General features: G+C 36.5%; 1 pseudogene; it reads right to left on the reverse strand.

The window, feature by feature from the left end:
* Positions 1 to 2,768: 2,768 nt before the first annotated feature.
* On the reverse strand, positions 2,769 to 7,863 carry LOC149248661 (putative methyltransferase At1g29790 pseudogene; annotated as a pseudogene).
* Between the last annotated feature and the right edge of the window lie 6,481 nt (positions 7,864 to 14,344).

The following is a 14,344-nucleotide window of genomic DNA, read 5'->3' on the forward strand; positions in this document are numbered from 1 at the left end:
GAAGCGGAGAATCTTTTAAAGGACAGTTCTAAGGCCGTTCATAATTTAAGGAAGTCGAGATTTTGTATGCATATATTTCCAAGCCTTGAAAAGACAATCAGTGGGCATCATATGTCATCTATATTAGTAAAATCAAGGAACCCTATTTTGTGTATTGAAGAAGAGGCCAAGTCCTTATCACTGTTACAAAGAGTTTGGACACAGTACACAAATTCTACATTTCACAGCCATAAAAATAGCGCGATTTTACTGTATATCGTATCTTCTTGTTATTCCATTCGTAATTAAAGATTTATTTTGTCATTTAGACTCTAGAGTAACCACTTAATCTTCATTTTCTCTTCTAATCAAGTAATAGATCTACGAATCTAACTCTTGAAGTTGGTTGTTTCTGACAGATCTTCCACACAGAGGCGGGTGTTGCAGTCCTCTGAATCTCTTGCTGAACAATTTGTGGTGTTAGAAGATCCCTCAGTGTCTCACAGAAATACATTAGAAGAAGCAATATCATGTGATCAAGAACTTGGGAAAGCAGCTTGCTCTTCCTCTTCATATTCTCTTCTAGCGTTTGGTATATATCAAGGAAACAGTTGTATGATTCCAGCATGATAAATAGTTGACTACATTTAAGCAGAGTTTCATAAAAAAGAGGAGAGAGCCGCGATTCCAGCATGATAAATAGTTGACTACATTTAAGCAGAGTTTCATAAAAAAGCGGAGAGAGCCGCGGAGAAACAAATTTGTTTTTGCATTTGATCGCCAGTTTGAAATAAAAGTATTGTCTAAAAGTGATTTGCCACCTTTTGATAAAAGACCACAATCAAGATAAAGCACTCGTGGGTTCCAAATTGGCTAAAATAACACCTGTGTTGAATGGCCATTTAAGGCTTGGTCTTGTAGTGTTTCATTTGTACCATACTTCATTACCTGCACAACAATACAAATATTATTATGAATATGCTTTAAGCAATGCTTTCACCAAGTGATCTGTTAGAACTATTAGATGGTTTGTCAAACTATTTCTCAGAATTCTTTTTAAAATGCATCAAATATTTCATCAGTGAACAATAAAAAGCACATCATGCAATCCACATCATCAGGCCAAAGCTTGAATGTGAAAGCTTCTGCACGAGACAACAAATCCTCTTCGGCACCAGCTCCAAGTGAATATAACGGTTTTTTTTATTTAATGAACCTCTGTATCTAATTTCGCATGGTACTTGTGCTCAAATAACCTTTAATCTGGAAGTAAGAGATCGCTTTATGGCCATCTTAGTCGCTATTTCTGTCACAAATTTGTATAGGATAGATCCGGAGCAAATATTTCATTTGAAAGCTTTATAGCCCTTCAAAATCCATTTCATAGATCATACAAAAGTAAAACAAAATTATACAACCGTAGGTACGATCAGCTATTTGATTAATCACAACCAACAACTCCATAAGCCATTGGAAAGTCAACTACAATCAGAGAGAAGATTGTATTTATATGTGGAGCAGAGCTTATCCATGCACAAAAATCTTTAATTTTATCATAGGAAGGAATCTATTTTGAACCAATAGCGTGTATACTTTTTTGGGGCTTCATAATATTTGGTGTTCCAATCCTAAAAACTTCATAATTGAAAGTGGCATTATATTATTTGTAGACAACTATGGACCATGTAATTATGTAAGATAAAAATCATGATTTTTGAGAGAGATAAAAAGGAGTATCTTTCTTCTTACTCTAGGTGGAGGTACTTGGGTCTTTGTTAACTACTGATAAAAGTTGTTTCTATTCTTGAGCTTGATGGATTTGTATTCTCCTAGGCTTTCAACAAGTTCTCCTTTTGTTGAGGTATTTTAATCACTTTAACAAAAGAATGAGTAATTTGTAGCTCTATCAATTCATTCATTATGTTATAAGTCATCTTCATCATTGCATTAGCTTGTTCCTTGTATGCTATTCATTAGCTTGATGAAGGGTTGAATGAGGAGTATTATTGAATGCTTTTCCTTTACCTACTTGATTTCTAGGCTTGAACCTACTTAGTTGAGCTCTTGTTTGAATGAAATTCTCTTGATCTTTTTCATAATTTTCATGTTCATCATAGTTTTACGGAGTAAAAGTTTGTATGCTCTCTTCACATTGCATGCATTCTAGGACATTTGATTCTTGAATTCTTTCATTGGTTGAAGGATCTGAGTACTCATGAAGTTCTTCAAAAGTGCCATTTTCTTTCAAAATGACTACATTTGGATTTGGCGCACAAAATGCTCTTGGTCCATGTCCTTTGGGCTTCTAATTTTAATCAATTTGTTCTCTAGAATTCAACATCACCGTTTTTCCTATTTGTCATGAGATAAGCTTATCATTTCTCTTGATAAGCTTATCTCGATGAATTCCAGTTAATTTGCAGTTTCACCATTGCAGTCAAAACCTACTAAACATGGCCATTGAATTTCAGCCCTTGACCATTACAGACGAACCATCCACATTTTTTCAAAAATCAATGAAAACCATGGCACGGTAGAAAATCCAGAAATTCAAATTTCAGATGTTTTATATATTAATATGAATATGAAAATCTTGGAGCCCTAAATCAAACCCAGATACATGAACCATACACTGAAAGTGGCAAATATCTTAAAAACAGGCAAGGGCATCATATATATTCCCATAATTGAAAATTAAAATACATTACAGAGAGAAATGTTTATTTGTTTTAAGTTAAGGGGCCTTAAGCCCATAAAACTTAAAACTGCATCTACAAGTAGCCTGCGCACTACCTCTTAAGTGGCTTCTCCAAGACAGCAGAGATATACATTTCTTTGAGCTCGGGCCCTCTATCCAACTTATGGGCAACAAACCATTTCAGCTTCTTATACCCTAGCTGCTCAATCATGGGCACATAGATCTTCAGCTGATCCTTTGTGTAGAAAAAATGATCTAGCCAGAACAGGCCTCCAGGCCTCAAAATCCTGTAGATATCATAGAGTACAAATTCCAGCAGCTGTGAGGGAATCCAATTTCTCAAGACATGCATAGAATGAACAATGTCCAAAGTATTTTCAAAGAATGGCAGCCTCTGTGTTATAGTGATATACATGGGAATAACCCCTCTAGAGGCAATGAAACTGTTGAAGGGCCCGTTCAAGTTCATGGAAGTCGTACCTGTATGATACAGAAGAAAAGATACTGGTATAGAAATATCAAAAGCACCTGCACTTCAACTCCACCTCAAGTAGGACACAAAAAATAAGCAAAACCTGATGCTTACTTCAATCTCTAGGGTACCAGGTTCATTGTCGGGACAACTGGTCTTCAAAGAGGTTATATCTGACCAATGAATCTCCATCGTGTTCTTCAGACCACCCTCCAAGACTTCCCAAACAAGTCTACGCTTTGCATCATAGCATTTTACCACCAAGTCTCCTTCATATCTTGAAATACACTGGCATCATCAGCATCTTTATGTCAATGCAATCTTGCTAAATGTGCATTACTTACTACCATATCATGAGTTTCCATCAGTGGCTATCAAAAGGCTTGTTCAGGTGAACAAAAAATATTTAATATGTTCTGACAAGATTGAAGAATTTAATATGCAAACTTAGCTGTATTAATTTCTTATGCATATTACCTCCCAAGAACCAATTCTCAAAACCAAGGCTGGGAAGTTTGAGGCCTTGTACTTGTCAGCAATAGCCGGTCCTGGTGCACACTTTGATTCATTCTTTCTCCCCACCTCCAGGCTGGAATTATTTATAGCTAAGGGAGCTGCTGAGTCCCCTCCAGAAAGATTCATTTGAATAAGTTCTATGAATGAAGGTGTTTTCTTCAGCGTTAAACCCAATGGACTAACCTCCTCGAATGGATGCAACAAAAATCCTAGAGAGAATGTCGTGCTTGTTACAGGGCTCCCCTGCTAATCCACCAAAACATGAAATAGAAGCATCATTGCCAAAGAGAATAGAAGGTAGATACAAAAACAAACTAAGGAAATCCACACCATGCAATGCCTCAACGAAGTTTTGTAGAAGCACACAACTTTCTTAAATTCCTCAACAATGTCAAAAGACATATTTTCAATTCTTGATACCCTACAAAAAAAATCAAGATTCTCAAGACATTCAAAATTTATTAATGACCAACCAGGTAAAAACAAAAATCTATTTGAGGTTGTAAACAAATTCAGAGTGCCACTAATACGGCAAACATCGTATTATTGACGATTTAAACAAATTTTGGGCAAAAACGTATTTTGAGCAAATGATGTTTTATTTAATTTTGCCCAACAGAATTTTAGGGCTCAAACATAGCTTCATACTTGTAAGTCACCAACATTCTTGAAGTACTCTGGGAGGTTTCAACCAATTGCTTATCCACTTACACTTTCATTCATAACAGTCTTGGTGACCTAGGGTACTCTTCAAATCACTTTTCTCAAAACATTTCAACATAGCCGTTGGAAAAAGGGAGGTGAATTGAATAGTTAAAAACTTAAAGACTCTTTTACTCCACCTCTACAGGTCCTAAGGAGAGATGTTTATTTGGTTTTACACTAGCAAAGCTCAAGGATCAATCTTAACTTTATGCTTATGTTCCACTCACGTTATAGATGAGGCTTAGGAGTTCTGCATAAATTTTCAAACATCATAGCCGTTGGAAAAAGGGAGGTAAATTGAATGGTTAAAAACTTAAAAATATTTAACTCCATCTCTGCATGTCCTAAGGAGAGATGTTTATTTGGTTTTGCTTTCTAGATGTGGCTTAGCAGCTCTGCACCAGCTTCTTAGAAATTTTCAAACATTTCATTTCACTCGTTGCAATCATGGTGAACCAGGTCCCTCTCCAAATCACTCTCCCCAACTCCATCTGTATTCTCACAGGCTGATGATATGGATACCTTCGGCTCCTTTCGGCCTAGAGACCAACCCTGATCCATTTATTTCAAAAATAAAGACTCACCCAAAGCAAACTACACTCCATAAAAATGAAAAGAACAATGAATATGTCCAGTAACAACCATAGGATTAAAGTCTATTTGTTGGTTTTATAACTCATACTACAACATATAATCAAACTCAACATAATCAATGATGGGTATGTTCATGCAGGCCAGATTCGTAATAAAAAAAAGCTAAAACTCAAATAAAGGACTTGAAAAATAAAAATATAAACAATAAGCATTATTCAGTGGGAAAATTACCAGATGATACTTGGTGCGCTTGTGTCTCAGATGGCGTTCTTCACCAGCAGTTTCATCCGCATCTATTTTTATAGTGCCATCGTGATATTTAGTCATAAGATCGCTAGCCATGATTGCTAAAAACTCTCTCCTAAAACCCGGCTCCATTTCCACCACGGTTAAATCCAGGCCCAAAAACAAGGTTCAGTTCTTATTATTGTTATCATAAAAGTTGCCCTAAATTGCTCCCTGCACCATGATGCCGCTTCACCCGAACTAAAATATATATATAATCAAGTTGAATATAAATAAAAGACAAGCTCCCAAGCTCGATTTTCCCTATTCTGCCATTATGTTAATTAACACATTCAATCAAAATCATCAAATTTGTAGCAACCTGCAAATCCACTTATTCTTCTCTCAATAACCTCCTTTCTGCAGATTTTAAAGCTCGATTATAACTGAAAACCAAAGCTCGATTATGACTGAAACCCAAAGCTCGATTATGACTGAAACCCAAAGCTCGATTATGGCTGAGACCCAATTCACCTAGTACAGAGCAGATAAGAGAAATTTGATCGAAGCCTCGAAAAAAAGGAGGAGGGAATGCCAATGGCTGAGTGGGTTTCTAATCAATTTGTCTGCATTCGAATCGGAGGAAATGTTTTGACAAAAAAATGGAAAGGCCCACTGATAGTTCCTGAATGGGTGATCGAAACATGCAATCTCGATGATGCCCAGTGGCAATCTCGATGATACCCAGTGGAAAATCTGCTCAACCCACCTGTACATACTTTCGATTTTTCCCTTCTTTGCCCCCTTATATTTTCTTTTCTATGGTTTTCTTGTTGCTATTACAGGCATATACGTTCATGTTTGCTAACCCGACGGCCCCGTCATATCATGGGACCGCCTGGCAGCATGCTGTGAGGGAATCCAATTGCTCAAGACATGCATAGAATGAACAATGTCCAAAGTATTTTCAAAGAATGGCAGCCTCTGTGTTATAGTGATATACATGGGAATAACCCCTCTGGAGGCAATGAAACTGTTGAAGGGCCCGTTCAAGTTCATGGAAGTCGTAATAATTGTTACATTCCGCTCCCTCATTCTCACGGCGAAAGTTCCTATTCCTCCTCCGATGTCCAACCCAATTCGAATTGTCTTCTTCTTCAAATTCAAGACCTCGTCGACAGAGTAATCCATGGAGCCACCGCCATTAGGGTGGGACAGACTACAGGAAGAACGCAATCCTGGTGGACTGCTTAATATCCAATACGTATCATCACCCAACCTCGCCCCTTTGAGACTCTTGCCTTTAGATAGAACACACTACAGCAAGAATGTAACCTTGGGGGACTGCCTAGGATTCAGTATCCACCATCAACCAGCCTCATACCTTCGAGATTTAGTAGACACGCCTGAACTTCTCAAAATACATTATACCCCGTCTCCCAGCCTCGTGCCTTTGAGATTTCCTGCCATTTGGGTAGGGTCCATTACAGTAAGAATGTAATATGGGTGGACTGCATGGTATCCAATATGCATTGTTACCCCAATCTCATCCCCTTTGAGATTCCTGCCATGAGGATAGGGCATACTGCAGTAAGAATGGAATCCTCGTGGACAGTTTATTTTTAGAAAGTAGACACACCCACTACTCAAAATGAATATGCACCATTTCCCATCCTCATTCCTTTGAGACTTCCTGCCGTTAGGGATCAGGACAGGGCACACTACATTATGAACTGAATACTGATGGAATGCTTAGTGTCTGACATGCACCATCGCACAGTCTCATCCCTTTGAAACTCCTACCATTAGTTTAGGGCAGACTACAACAAGAAAGGAATTCAAGAGGACTGCCTAGTATCTAATATGCACCATCACACATCCTCTGCCCTTTGAGACTCCTGCCATTTGGGTAGGTCACAGTGGACACAACAGTGAAAAATGAAATCCTGGTGGACTGCTTAATATTAGAAAGCGGACACACCTGCACTTCTCAAAATCCAACATGCATGATCGCTGGCCTCATCCCTTTGAGGGTTACTGCCATTAGGGTAGGGCACACTACAGTAAGAATGGCCGAATGAATAATGTCGTTATGATCTTAATTAAACAAATAACTTGCTGAATTTAATTAACCAGAAATTAAATTTCAGGCCATATCATCAATCACACAATAGCTGGAAATTAAATAGTGGAAGCATAAAACAGTTTCACACATACAGAGGTAATTTCTCCTTCAAAATTAGATTTTCATTCTTTCAAAAACACTTACGAAGAAACCTTCACAGTGTGCTAAAATCCAGCAGCTCTATGGTCAACAAATCACCCTAAACTGAGCAGCACAGTTGGCCCGAGAAGATACGGCATGCTGTATGTCTGGACTGTGTTGCTTTATGGATTGCACGGCCCTATCTGCATGAACATATGGAACTGTTTTGTAAACTACATGGAACTGCCTAGATCCATATGAATGTACATATCTGCTCTGCATGGTCTCCTCGACAGAGTAATCCATGGAGCCACCGCCATTTACCTACCTGGTTTTCTCCCGGCCTTGAAGATTGAAGCAGTCTTTGCAGTCATCGAAGCCCTTCTGGTATTTTCTCTGAATGAGGCAGGAGTAATCCTTGCAAGAATATGCAGTCCAGACGACACTGGAATCAGGGGCTTTTCCCATGCTCGGCGCACAGATGTCAAGTGGAAAGTGGAACGTTTTTAAATATTTTTTAATGTTTTAAAACATTTTTTATTAAATCAGACGGCTGATTTTTGTTCAATCGTCTAACAAAAGATCTAACGGCTACGATTAGGACAGAAAGGCATTTGGGGGAGTTCATTTTAGAGGGAAACGCCTTACGGCGTAATTAAACAAATTTTGAGATATTGTTCCAGTTATAGCATTCAGATTCAGAAATACATTAAAGATTGTGGAAAAACTTTAAGAAAGATAACGATAACATAAGAGAATACTTGTCTGCACTTCGCTCAACACATGAATCCTGTGAAATATCTTATCTTTATTCATCAATCCAACTTGCTGGCTCAGTCAATGATACAATAGCTTTACAGTCTTTTGATCAAGAAGTCTATAGAAATGTCTAAGAATCCACACTCAAATACTTCAAATGAAGAAGTATTTATACAAATTCTAAACTGAAATATCTTGAAAAAAATATCAAGATTGGTTTTACAAATATCTCAAACGGTTTTACATTAATAGAACTTAAATAAAGGACACTAAAAAACAATGAATCTATTTGGCACTATATTTATGGATTTATGGTGACAAAGAAGAGAAATTTGAATTTGATAGCAACTCTTAATTGATGATGAGGCTTCCAAGTCACTAACTAAGTCATTCCTTTGTGCATTCTGCCCCAGAAATTCTACAAAATTAGGGTCTAGTGATACCTTTGTATATCTCAATCCGAGATAGATATGTAAAAAGTGAAAGAGGTTATTGTAGATAAGTATGTTATTGAGATAAACCTCTTTCATTTTCCCAAAATTTAGCTCCAGATGTTCACAATATTCTCTGCAAAAAGATGTCAAAAACAAGACTTTGCACAGTCCGAAAACTAGGCTCTGAAGATATGCATTTATCTCCCTTTTTGTAATACCTGTGTAAAACGTGAGATAGGTTTTTGTATATTAGAATTTTAGGAATAGAAACCTCCTCCAGTTTCTCAAAATGCATCTTGTATTGGCCACAATAGTTTTTCCAAAATTATGACTTAAACATGAAATTTCTGGAAAATGTACCATTTTTGCTCTGTTTTTTCATTTATCTTCACTTTGATTTTTCAATATGATACACTTTTACTGATACTCTTTCATCTAATACACTTTTACTTTGATGACCTGTCAATATCCTTTACTGTGTTTTTACTTTTACTGTAAATTTTAACTTTTTACTATGTATTTCAACAGTAAATCATTTAGTCTTTTATATGTATCAACATATGGTAATGGATATTGATCAACTTTCTGTATGTTTGATCTGTTTATCTTTTGACTGTATGCTCTGTATGGTTCCTTTGTTTTAACAGTCAATGTCTCTGTGTGAATGATTTCTTTCTTTGTCCTGTGTATAGTTGTTTTCTTCTTCTGAATGGAGTTTTTTAAATAGATTTCTTTTCGAGTCTTGGAGTAAACAAGTTTTGAGACTAGTATCAAAACTGTTTATCCAAGCTCCGGTCTTCTGCTAATTACTTGCGAAATACAACAATCATTAAGAAAACATAGGTTGGGAGGAAAGGCATGATGGCTTTATTGCACAGGGATGTCTGGAGAAGGAATCATGGCAATGTCTTTGAAAGTAATTGGAGGTCAAATAGTGTTGCAGAGGTTTAGGGTGGCATCGGAAGGGTTAGATAGGTTTTATTGTGAAACGAGGCAAAAAGGAATGAAAACAAGGGCTTTCAGGGTTTTAACAGGCAACTTTTTAAATTTGGCACGGGATTAGTTAAATGAACAGTGAAGGTCTTGTCTTATGCAGGGAGGTGATTTTCCAAGCCATCACACTGCTTTTGTGGTGAATGTGGTATTTGGAAGGGATCACCTGATCTACCTCCATGCCTGACACGTAGCATTTGGGGTTCGGGGGAAAACCGCTTTATCGAGCAGGTAACGATCGACCATCGGGCGCAGCCAATATGGTTGTGGATCGTCAGATTTGGGCGCTGACAATCAAATGACAGTCGGGTGGTAGCACGAACGGGATGGGGAAAAAGTTTAGGGGGTCCGAGGCTTTAATCACAAGTGGTTTGTGATTAATTATAGGTTAAATATGGGATTAAATTGATCAGAAGGGTTTTAATGAAGTGGGACCATGGGTTTAAACGGAGGGATTTTCTTAACTTTACCAAGGGTTGGTGAGTTAAGAGGGGTTTGTCAGGGAGGTATGAAATAGAGGGTAAAACTATAGTTTATAATTAAACTATGGGTTGGGATATTATATATGGAGGATTTATTTAATATGGGAAAAAGTATATCGAGGAGGTAATACATTAGGTTAGCATGTTAATATGAAATGAATGTGCGGGAATGTAAAATACACTAGGCATAGTGTAAAATAAGATTTTTAGGCGCGATTTGTTCATTGTGATGCCCCACATAATCATTTAACACTTCTACTTAGGATAAAGCCTTTTTGTGGGTATTTTGAATGAAATGGAATTTAACATGGAGTTGTTTACTTTTCATAGGAAAATGGAGTTTAACCTTAGGAAAAGGGGTTTTATTAGGGAAATGAAGGGGGATGACTTTTATGAAGGGGATTCTAACACTTGATGTCCATAAGTCATTAAGTCGAGGGTCCGGTCCCACCAAAAGTCAGAGAAATGCTCTGAGCCTCTTTGACTTGAAGGATTAAAAGTACTAGAACATGCTTGTGGGTAGGAAATTAGTAAGTATAGGGGGAAAATGACTGAGGGAGAATTAAATTAACTTGTAAACCTTTGCTTTTGCCTTCATAATTGATCATACATATTAGCACATATGTCTAAGCATGATGAATGTGTTTTGATCCAATCAACTTTATACTTCAACAACCTTTCTTCTACTTACCCATTTACTTACCCTAACATTTTTTCTTCATTTTATTTGGGTGCATTTAGACTAGCAAACCCTTATCATCCATTTTTCTTTTAAAAATTAATCTTTCTAATTCTAACCTTATATCATCCAAGGGCTCATATTAAACTAATGAGCTCCTTTTATTTTCTCTACCTATCTAATGATCTGCCAAGATTAAGCTGTTTGATCAGATTTTATTCTCTAACTATAAACATAAAATTCAAAGCATGATATAATCAAAATTAAACAATTTGATTACCATGGATTGTGGCATGAATAACAAGCTGCAGACAATCATTATTATGCATAAAAATAAATAGGAGTGGCGTTTAGACTTGCACACTTTCATGGTCTCTTTTTGTTTTTAGGGTTCATATATTTTCATTTTTTGACCTTCTCTTATTCTTTTTGTCCTTTGATATTTCTTTTAGGACATATCCTCTTTACATTTTTTAATTTTTAATATGGAAAACAATTGCAGAAAGCAAAGGTATGTACAATATTACAAGGCTTAACCTTATTCATTCAAAATTATGACTCCTATTGGTATAGGAACCTAACAGAAAGTACATTCAAGTACCAAAAAGGCCATGTCCATGTGGTTAATAATGATTTTTATCTCGTCAACAAAAGAATATATAATTCCATAGTCAATTTTGGAGTGATCCATTTAGACTAGGGATTCGTTTTCCTACACATCTAGTTCTAAACAGACTTAATTCAAATATGATATTGGAATTGAGACAAGTTTTCTTATACTTCATACCATTGGGTACGTGTATAGTTATACTCATATATTGTTACTTCTAAGAGTATATGTCATTTATATCTATATATTTGTCAAGGGTATATTTACATTGTAGGTTTTAACCTTGTACAAAAGTTACCAACAAATGAATCTTTAAACCAAAAAAATAAACAATGGAGAGAACATAAAAAATATACACAAGTATTTTCTCTTGGAACCCAAACTAGGAAAACTAGATTGATTTTTCATTATATTCCTTTCAATGTTACAATACATTATATACATGCCAAACCATTCATAAACCCTGATCCATTAACTTTGGATTAGAACATAATCGTAGTTCCCTGGACCATATTAATAAAATACCATGCGAAAAAACCATCATGTCCAAAACCATGCACAAAAACCATGTGCAAAATTATGGATAGTTCTGCCCACCATCCTTGGGTCCATCCAACTATTATTGGGTCCAAAAAAAAGAAAATATTGGGGCGTTGCCACCAACAGAACCTATCAATGCCTGAAGCTAGTCATGGAAAGAATATAGCACATACCCAACATTCTCCCACTAGTTTACTTTCCACACAGAGGATCGCAAGAGTGCACAGTCATTTGTTCCAGGATGTAACACCCATTGTTTCTCTACACCAAGAAAACTTCTTAGTGCTCATAGACATTTCCAATGCATTTGCAACATTCTTCAAAGTGTCCACCTTTACCTACAACACCTTTTTGGCTTCAACCATATCCCTCACAAAGTGATACTGAATATCAATGTGCTTTGTCTTCGAATGATAAGCAAGGCTTTTTACCAATAAAATTACACTTTGGTTGTCACACTCTGTCCTTATAGTTCATTGTACCAACCCTATACTTGAACACAATCTCTGTAACCAAACTGCTTCCTTGCTTGCATGAGTGGTTGCCAAGTATTCAACCTCTTTATTTGAAAGTGCCACTACATATTGTTCCTTTCTCATCCAACTGATTACTCCTTCAAATAGGTTAAACACATACCCACTTGTAGATCTTCTTTGATCCAAATCTCCAGTCGAGCCTGCATCAACAATGCCACATATGTCCATAACTTTATCTAATCTTAGTCCTCCTTGGTAGCACCAACCATAACCATTAGTGCCATGCAAATGCATAAAAACTCGCTTCACTGTATTCCAATGCTCTTTCCTTGGTCTTGACATAAACCTTCTCAATACTCCCACTACATGTGAATTGCCTGGTCTAGTACATACCATTGCATACATTAGGCTACCAACTGCACTCACATATGGAACATAAGAATGTCATCTTCCTCTTCTTGTGTCTTGGGACAATATTCAATAGATAACTTTACACTAATAGGTATAGGAACCTTCACTGGTTTACTATCATGCATATTAAACCTTTGCAATATTTTCTTGACATACTTCCTTTGGTTTAACCAGATCTTCCTCCTTTCCTCATCTCATTTAATTTCCATGCCCAAAATATTGTTTGTAGCATCAAGATATTTCATGTCAACCTTAGAGGAAAATTGGGTCCTCAAATCCTGGATAATTTCTCTGTCATTTTCAATCAACAACATATCATCCGCATACAAAACCAAATAAATAATATGGTCACCAATTAATTTAAAATATACACAATGATATGCTTTTCTCCTTATGAAACCAAGTCTCTGTATATATGTATCGAATTTTTGATACCACATCCTTGATGATTGCTTTAGCCCATACATGTACTTTTTTAACCTACATAACAGTTCTTTCTTACCCTTCACTGCAAAGCCTTCTGGTTGCTTCATGTAGATCTATTTTTCAAGATCCCCGTGAAGAAATGTTGTCTTCACATCCATCTATTCTACCTCAAAATCAAAACAAGAAACAACAAATAAAAGTAACCTAATAGAAGGTAACTTGGCAACAGGATAAAAAATATAACCAAAATCAATTCCCAACACCTGAGAATAACCTTTTTCTACTAATCGAGATTTGTATTCTCCACCTTGCCTTTTTCATTCATCTTCTTCTTGAAGACCCATTTGATTCCAATGGGTTTCCTTCTAACTAGTAACTCCACTAGATCCCAAGCCTCATTTTTGTCCAAGGCTTCCATTTCTTCAACCTTGGCATTTTTCTAGAGTTTTCCATCCTATGAATCTACTACCTCCCTGACAGTTCTAGGATCATCATTATTAAGAGATAAGGAAAAATTTGAACAAAAAGCAGATGGATTGTATCTATCTGTCTTCCTTCTCTCTCGAACTGATCTCCTCAAAACTAGAGTGCGTGAAACTTCCTCTTCTGATTCTTGTTTCTTTGTAGAGTTTGATTATTCCTCCTTCATCTCAAACTCTATCTTCTCTAGTTTGTTTTCCTTTGGTATGACTTCATGTTTAATAACATCTTTTACTTCTCTAAACACCACATCTCACCTATACACAACTTTCCTTGTTTCTAGGCTCCAAAACTTTTAACCTTTTGAACCATTCTTATACCCACTAAATATGCATCTTTCAGATTTACTATCCAATTTAGTTCTCTTCTCCTTTACAACATGTACATATGCATCACAGCCAAATACCCTAATATGTGAGAGAGAGGGTTTCTTACCAGTCCATGCCTCATATGGAGTCTTATATTCTAACACTTACGAAGGTGATTTGTGAAATAGGTAACATGTAGTATCCACTGCCTCTACCTAGAATTCCCGCCCTAATCCGCAATTGACCATGTTTCTTACCTTTTCCATCAACATCATGTTCATTATTTTTGTAACTCCATTTTGCTAAGGTGTGTATGGAGTAGTCTTATGTTGTGCTATACCACACTTCTTA

The sequence above is a fragment of the Pinus tabuliformis genome, chromosome 7, assembly GCF_031772625.1.
Source record: "Pinus tabuliformis cultivar Carrire ecotype Pingquan chromosome 7, CPIR1, whole genome shotgun sequence".
In the NCBI taxonomy this organism is placed as follows: domain Eukaryota; kingdom Viridiplantae; phylum Streptophyta; class Pinopsida; order Pinales; family Pinaceae; genus Pinus; species Pinus tabuliformis.